The sequence below is a fragment of the Bombus affinis genome, chromosome 6 (assembly GCF_024516045.1).
Source record: "Bombus affinis isolate iyBomAffi1 chromosome 6, iyBomAffi1.2, whole genome shotgun sequence".
In the NCBI taxonomy this organism is placed as follows: Eukaryota; Metazoa; Arthropoda; class Insecta; order Hymenoptera; family Apidae; genus Bombus; species Bombus affinis.
Window position 1 is genome coordinate 4,472,519 of NC_066349.1, and position 8,107 is coordinate 4,480,625.

Below are 8,107 nucleotides of genomic sequence, written 5' to 3' on the forward strand. Positions count from 1 at the left end.
GAAACCCGAAAACAGAAGTTTCAAACTAAATCGAAGATCCAAAGGTTTTCCGGCCTCGGTATAAATCGCAGAATAGCGTAAACGCCGAAGAGTCGCGTCGATTTCAGTCATGTCGGTTCGAGTTAGGTTAGTTTCGTCTTTCAAAGACAGATTGTCGAGTAGGAAGTGGCTGCTGGCCAAAATCGACTGAATTTACTGCTGGACCACCCCTATAGTGCCGAGATTCTTACTATTACGTCGTAATTACCTTGACAGACAGCTTACAAACGCGTTTTCAACTTTCGAGAGGATGGAGAGTGCCGAATTCCCATAAAATTAACATTTTATTCGGACCATTCATAACCACGGCTTGAATGTGATTGCAGTTTCAAACTTTTTAGGAGATTCCGCAGGCTTGCTGGGTCTTTTTTCTTCATTTCACTTTTTACTGAGTTTTTTTACTGTGCCTCGGCGAATCTCTAATTTGCCTGAAATACGTCGAATCCAAATTCACAATTTACTGTAAATCGGGATACTTCATAAATTTCTTCGGAAAAGAAGTATTCTATGAAGAAATTTTATTACATATTTTCCATGTGTCTCTCGTATGCAGAGTTAGACCTTTGGCAATTGTACCACGATTATTAGGATACCGTGTACAGTCGGTACGCACGAGAAATATCTACAGTCTACATGATAAAATTTATTCGTTTGTAACGAGGTTTAAGCTTGTAAATTCCAAACGTCCGGATCTTTGGAGGTATGTAGTTACGTGGATACATAGCTACATTTACGATATTAGATCGGTAGATGTTGACGGATAAATAAGCGGAGAATGGTGACTAGTACTTACTCGACCGATTCGAGTAGACTTAAATGAATCGATCGTTTAGCGCGAAAGGAACAAGCAATACGTCCGGGATTATGTAATGCGAACAGTTGCAAGAAAGGAGGCATTCCTTGCTCGTGTACTCAAGATTAGCAATGTTATTTATACGTATCTACTGTCTATTGAACAGTCTAATGCTTTCGAAAACGTTATTTATACCTAATATTGCATTGCAATATTACGAACTTGTATTTGAATTTATCGAATATTGTATGTAACTTAAGGAATTGCGAAGCAATATTAATTCTGTACTTTTAATTGTTTGCAGAAATGTTGAAATTTATATTTATAAAGTATGGTAAGTTGCATAATATTCACCTTGGAAAAAATGTAGATAGAAATGGAAATGATGCTATATTCGTATAAAAAATTAAATTACATTGATTGTCCAGAGGTTCTTCAGCTTGTTAAGCTTACTGCTTCGTTTAGGTCTTTCAGAAAATTCCTAATTTTCCACACAGATCTGATTATATTTTTAGTAATTGGATTAATCGCATTTGCAGATGTGCTAATTTACTTGGCCATCGATTAAACTTATTCCGCGAGTCGCTTCCTGTATTCAAAAAGAAATGATAGAAATGCAATGCGTAATTGACTAATACCAATGGCGCAGCATTTATGGTAACCTGTTGTTGTTACCAATTGCAGGTATTTGTTCATTTTATATTGTTGTATCTATTTTTCATATCAAAGGGTGTCATCCCTACATAAATAAATGATAATAATAATTATCATAATTATATATACAGTATCATTATAATAATTGTTATTATTATTATCAGATAAAGTCTTTCCGTAATTCTGCTCTTTGTTGCAAATCCTTTATGAGAAAATGTATTCCTATCACTAGTAATTAATAAAGAAAGAACAATTTTGAAGGGGCGTGTATAGGTAGATGAACTAATGTTTACAGTTCTAGAAGAAGAACGATCAGGAAAATCACTTTTCTTGAATTCGTTCCAGGTCTATATTGGATCTACGCGAATCTACATAATGGATCTGCATGTAATGGATCTCGTTTGAATTCTGTCCAGATCTAGAATTAATGTACGTACATGTTCGATTTAGATTCGCTTGCATCGGTTTCTAGTTTCATCCAGTGACACAGGATTCGTTTATCATTATTAGGTAATCAACTTTCTTATTAGTGGTAATTTATTGCAAATACTTCCTATAAAAATGTGCATAATAATTTGCATTATATATACAATTTGTTTCTGTTTATAGTAGCAGGCAACCTATGTACGTATATAATGTTTTATTAGAAATACAAGTATCTTATTTAAGTCTTTATTACAAGTCCCAGACCTGAAAAAATGTCTTTCGTAGCTAAATGGTCGAGTTAATTAATTAACAAATGCTATTTCAAATATATTTTTTCGAAAATTTACTTCTCCGAGTTCTATTACTCTTCTATCGTGCATACACAATACACAACGAGGACAGCTCAAAGCCATCGCTTGGCGAGAGAATTCTCTCCCACCGAAAGTCCTGACTCGGCCCTGGGGAGAATCGAATCGTTTTCTTCTTGTTGTGTCGGCGTCGGCGGTGTCGGCATTCCAAAGACCGAACACGATGCAAGAGAACGGCCACAGCCGGCCACCTATCGTACTCGCTCTCACTTCGTGCTGCAGTTTCGCGTTCCTTTATGATTCTGCGTTCCATCAATAAAATCCACCCTCTAGCTCTCCTCTTTTCTTCACCTCTTCCTGTCTCGCCTTATTGTTTTCTCACCATCCGGACCACTCGATTAGCCTTCTTACATCCAGTTCTACTAAAAAAGAAAATTTTAAGGCAATTTTCTGTCGTAAATCGACTATTTTCCCGAGCTGCTGAGAAAATCAAGATACGACAGCTGTGACCGTGACTGAATGGGCTGACGACACGGACCGATCGATAGGAGCGAAAGACTAGAGGGCATAATGCTCTAGCGCGCAGCTGGCGATCGAAAGAAAGGAAAGTTCACAGCCGTAAAGCGTGATTTTAGCTCGTGACCCTACCTGCTGAACTCATTTCCACGCACAGCTACCTCATATTCTTTGCAGTTTCGTGCAACCGGTAGTTCTATTGATATCAGGGATCAAATTTATCGAAATAGATGTGTCAAGTGATCTTCGAAATATTAAGTTGACAGTTCAGACTAAATATTTCTAGTAGTATATTATTAGGGCGGAACGAGAAAAAAAAACTAAGATTATGTGACTATTTTCTTGTAATAAAAGAACTCCACTCTTTCAGATTAAGCATAGAAAACAAAAGAGTTAATTTTCGTTCGAATGAATTTTTAGGTTCCTACGCAAACAAAACAGTTTTAGATAAATAAATTCCGTTGAAGATTTTTGTATTCACAATATTTTAATTACTTATGATATTTCAGTTCTCATAAATTTTGTTTTTGAAATAGTATAATTCTATATAATATTCATGTTATTTCCGTTATCCGCAGTATAATACGATTAATCCTTTGATTATTTACTGTAGTAACATTAATTAATGAGCATTGTTTGTTTGATTGTTTACAATAATAACATTAATTAATCCTGTTATCTTGTTTTAATTTTAAAAAAAAATGACTGTGCATTTTGTCGTGACACGTTGTTTATCAATGAATACACGTTTGTTCTATCAACGACACGCTTCTTAAAGAGTTCCAGCAAAAGCCATTTAAAAACGCATAAGATTTCATACACATAAATAAGACTCAAGGTCGCGTAAGTAGTTGGCAAATTTTTTTAGCGTCACGTGTGCTTGTTTTAAGTAGGAAAAAAGTTAATAAATTTCTTTTTGTTGAATATACTAGACGAAACCAGTGAGTGACGTTTTATTATAATATATCTTGAAGATATACCTTTTAATGACTGTTAAATTTAAAACGTTCACGTGTTCAACGCGTGATGTAACACGTTTATATAACACTAAGAGAAGTTTTTTTAAATTCCTATATCCAAGAATTGTTTTAATTCAAAATTTACGATTTTCCTTGTGTTTGATATTTATTACATACTATATCACTACCAAGTAGTGACACACATAAACGCTACATTACTCGTAGAATATTATCGTTGTCCATTTATTATAAAAGGAATTTATATATAGGGACAATTATTAAAGTTTTTCGTACGCAACGTCTAACATGATTTTTTAACATTTTTGCACAAATAAAATTTCATCAAATCGAGCCATTGAAAATGTTCAGAAGAAGCAATTGTTCGTACGAAACTTTCTGAGCGGAGTTATTTAAAAAAAATTGCCTGGCCAGTCGATTCGACTGGCCGCTTCCTCTCCGTAAATCGCTATCTGCAAACGTTCAGGAAACGTTCGAGGATCGACCTTGGCCCGCCACGACTCTGCAGAATGGTATTAACAAGATTTCGGCACGTGCGTCGGAACTCTGACCGAGCAGGCCGTACGTGTGGCCTTTCGGCTCCCCTAATCGTCATAGTCGAAAAACGGCCTAAAGTTGGCATCTCCTAAGCAAAATTCAATCTTTCGATTTTAACGTTGAAAAAATATTTTTCTTTATGAAATGAAAATCCTCCGATATGTAGAAATTTAATTATATATGCATATAACTATAGTTACTCTGAAATGTATGCGAATATATGAAAATTTCTAAAGTACAGCAGATTATCGATCTATGAAACGTAGAATTCTTTTTCGTATAGTTCTGTAATTAGAGGATATACAGAAATAAGATTATGAAATTTTAGAGCAATAAATATCGATACTAGCGTAATGTAAAAAATTCTTGATTTGTAATACCTCTATTGACAATAGTAACACATTTATATGAATATTCATAACAAACGATATATTATTTTTTGAGAGAGGAAGCTTTATAAGCCGCTCCAAAATATGAAAGATTTTTATAGCATTCAGAGAAAATGCGTATGAACACGCGAACACACGATTTGGTCACAGACATTGCGAGTTCGAAATTGAAACCTGGATGATTTAGCTAGATCACGCTGATCCCGAAATCATGGCAAACAACGACAACCATTTTTATAGCTGTTTCTTCGTATTGCCGGCGTCGATTGTCTAGAGGTAAAAAATGGGATTGCCTCGAATTTAAGCGATCGAGTCACGCGATACATAATCAACTCCCAGTTTGGTGTTTTATGAGCTTTTAATTTTTCTATCTTCTCTTTTTAAAGGGCAAAAGAAGAAATAGAAATGAGAATACTCGTGATATATATCTAGCTATAACTTTTCGAAAATTAATTAAATTCTAATATTTATAAAATAAATTCTAATATTTATTAATACCCCTAATAAATTCTTAAATATTTTACATCTTCAGTTGGAACATTAAAGAACATGAGAAAATTCCAATTAAATATTTAACATTTCTTTAATTGTAAAGAATATCTAAATATGTATTTATTTTTGTGAATTATCAAAATTCTTTTAGCTTTATTAATTAAACAAATTTCGTAATTCCGAAATGAATTAAAACATACGAAAAGGATTAAAATCCGCGGATTCTCCAAGGAACGCGGATTCGGTTCCATCTGGATCGTTTCCGGTTCTCAATGTTAACTGTGAGTTTTTAATTGCACAAACAAAGAAAAACATGCGCGCAAAGGGCAGCTCTTTTCGTTCCAACTCCTTGTGCCCTTGACAGATGCCGAGTGTGTTCGCGATTATGCTCTAAGATCGGGCTTACATACATGCAAACGCAATAATAAGTATACGTGTAGAGACTCGTACCCGGTTCCTCTGATATTATTCTTCAGACATCCTTTCTCTTTTTCGTCTTTCTCTGGTTAAGACTTCTCCTCTACTCTAGTTTCTTCGTCATTTTCTTCTTTTGGTCTTGTTACAGCGCACCTTTGCATTCTTTCTCCGCCTTTCTCTCCTCTCACGAGTGATCTTTTTCGTTTTGTTGCTTCCTTTCTGTCTCAACCTTGCGGTGTTTCTCGTCTTCAATATTTCCATGTGTTTTACGTATTTATGCGAGTAGGAATATTTTAGGAAAAGATTTTTTGTTGATCGTAAGATCGTTTTATGTTTTCGTCGGAAGAATGACAACTTTTTGGCTAAAACTTTTTTCAGCTAGTTTCCTTTTTCTTATTTTTCTTTTCTTCCGACGCGAACTATATTTAGATCGTTACTCGCCCAAACCGAAGATTCAATCATATGATGTCATAGATGTATGTAAATATGCATGATTCGCAATATAACGTATCGTTAACATTTTCTTGACCTCTCTCACACACTTAATACGCTTACACACGTTTGAATTAGCTGCTCAGTTTATGCAGATTCATATTTTTTTATTGGGCGCAACTTTTCTATAGAAATGAAACTTAAATAGGGCAATTTATTTCAATTGTCATATATGCAAATATTGTATTATACTTGAAGTATAATCTGTGCGATGGACAGATTTCAATATTAAAATATCTAAATGGATTTTTTAAGTGTCACTTGAAATGAAAATATCTTTTTATTTTTTTATTTTGTGATCTTTTATTATCTGTTTTTATATCTTTTTTGACATTCTATGTTTTCTTCAAACCATGTCAAATACATCTTCATCATATATTCAATACCAAATTTATATCTCCAAATTGATTTTTCCCTTACGTCTCGTCGCGCTGTCGTTGGAATCGAATGACTTTCTTGACGAGTAATTTTTGATCAGATTTATCGCCATGCCTTTTCATTTGCCCTTGAATGGCGCTAGGTGATGCAACTTTGAGATTGTAAGCCAAACCAAGCCACACGAGGAGATACGGTACTCTGGTGAACAAACTAAATTTTTCTGCCATTCGATAGTCCCGTGGAAGAACGTAATGAAAATTCTGTCGATCTTCATCGAATGTTACGATCGTTGCTATAATAGATTCCAAAGGTCAGATCCTCCTGAAATGTGCACATAAATATAAGTATCCTATTTCATTAGTTGTGTCCACAAAAATATGGATTTGAAAAGAATCGCATGCTTTGCAAATTCTATATTTCGTACCTTTTATAATAAATAAACTTTATAAGATAATTGAAACCATATGGTTACTCTTATTTTTAATAATAGTTTTTGTATTAGTAGAAATAAACCCTCAAAAAGTTTAAAACGTATAAACTTTAGCTCCACTGATTTTATTTTAAATTCTCTTTTATATACGGTATATCGCTTAATTCGTGTTTGACTTCATATTGCGAAATATCATGTTCAGCAGTCTATGTATTTAAATTCTAGAAATTCTTTGTCCGTGCTTACACGCGAGCATAGACGAATTACATAGAGTTTTAACGAGTTGTGAAATACTTTCTCGTTATCATGATATTTTGAATTTAATAATCCAGCCTTTCGAAAGAGGAACAATGTGTGCAACAGAATTTAATACAATTACGTTAAATTAAATTTTAATATATTCATACTTTAATGTAATAAAGTATATTAAAATCATAGAATAATTTCTATGAAAGCAACTGCTTTTTTATGCTCTTATGAATCTACTTGGAAATTAGTAAATTAGAAAAAGAAAAACAAGATTTTTCTCAATATAAAAGAGAAAATAGATAGATAAATCATTTGAACAATTATTTTTAAAATAATAAGGAACAAAAATAAAAATAGTTGAAATCCTATATTACGATTAAAATAAAAATTAGAGAATAGGAATTATAGATTCATAGCAAAATAACCATAAAGCAAGACCAGTGAAAAGAGCGCAATTTATAATACAATAATTCTACAAAACATTTTTTAACGTGAATCCTGATCTTGCTTTTATCGCATCGAGAAATGCGTCTGAACCTACAAATTAATCCGATCCAAAACGAACAAATCTAGAGCATAAATGAAAAGAAAAAGTAATCCAACGGTTGCAGGAAAAAATTATTCATGAAACCAGTTCTTCGATTAACCAGTTAAATGTCCTTTGCATCATATGCATAATCACAGTGAAGACGTTTTTTAAATGTATATTACTTGGAGTTTCGAGTGGAACGAGTTTCAAGAGAGAAACAGCTGAAGATGGCTTCACGACACACACGGGCATCTGTTCGTTGGCCACCTGTCGGCAGGTGCAAAACGTACAGCCCGTTACCTTCTACTCCTGTATCAATTGGCCCTTTTGTTTTCGCTGCTACTACCACCATTCCCGTTTTACTACGTACTACGTGCGTACGACACGCGTACGTCGCTGTTCCGGATGTTATCGACTCGACCACAGACTCATGGTGGTCCTTTCTTCCCCTTGATAAAACCCTTTAAGCTTCAGCCATATA

The 8,107-nt window shown here is 34.0% G+C and overlaps 1 protein-coding gene across 3 annotated transcripts in view; it reads left to right on the forward strand.

Moving 5' to 3' along the window:
- Nucleotides 1-8,107, forward strand: part of LOC126917730 (helix-loop-helix protein 11) — a 160,146-nt gene that overhangs the window by 131,488 nt on the left and 20,551 nt on the right. The window lies entirely within an intron of this gene.